This window comes from Rutidosis leptorrhynchoides, chromosome 9 (assembly GCF_046630445.1).
Source record: "Rutidosis leptorrhynchoides isolate AG116_Rl617_1_P2 chromosome 9, CSIRO_AGI_Rlap_v1, whole genome shotgun sequence".
NCBI lineage: Eukaryota > Viridiplantae > Streptophyta > Magnoliopsida > Asterales > Asteraceae > Rutidosis > Rutidosis leptorrhynchoides.
In genome coordinates this window covers 314,866,673-314,867,626 of record NC_092341.1, presented here as the reverse complement: position 1 = coordinate 314,867,626, position 954 = coordinate 314,866,673, and positions in this window count along the sequence as shown.

The window sequence follows — 954 nt, the reverse complement described above, 5'->3', positions numbered from 1 at the left end:
GGCTGTTTTGGGTTAGTTAATTAAAAACTATGATAAACTTTGATTTAAAAGTTGTTATTCTGAGAAAATGATTTTTATTATGAACATAAAACTATATCCAAAAATTATGGTTAAACTCAAAGTGGAAGTATGTTTTCTAAAATGGTCATCTAGACGCCGTTCTTTCGACTGAAATGACTACCTTTACAAAAACGACTTGTAACTTATTTTTCCGACTATAAACCTATACTTTTTCTGTTTAGATTCATAAAATAGAGTTCAATATGAAACCATAGCAATTTGATTCACTCAAAACGGATTTAAAATGAAGAAGTTATGGGTAAAACAAGATTGGATAATTTTTCTCATTTTAGCTACGTGAAAATTGGTAACAAATCTATTCCAACCATAACTTAATCAACTTGTATTGTATATTATGTAATCTTGAGATACCATAGACACGTATACAACGTTTCGACCTATCATGTCGACACATCTATATATATTTCGGAACAACCATAGACACTCTATATGTGAATGTTGGAGTTAGCTATACAGGGTTGAGGTTGATTCCAAAATATATATAGTTTGAGTTGTGATCAATACTGAGATACGTATACACTGGGTCGTGGATTGATTCAAGATAATATTTATCGATTTATTTCTGTACATCTAACTGTGGACAACTAGTTGTAGGTTACTAACGAGGACAGCTGACTTAATAAACTTAAAACATCAAAATATATTAAAAGTGTTGTAAATATATTTTAAACATACTTTGATATATATGTATATATTGTTATAAGTTCGTGAATCAACCAGTGGCTAAGTCTTACTTCCCGACGAAGTAAAAATCTGTGAAAGTGAGTTATAGTCCCACTTTTAAAATCTAATATTTTTGGGATGAGAATATATGCAGGTTTTATAAATGATTTACAAAATAGACACAAGTACGTGAAACTACATTCTATGGTT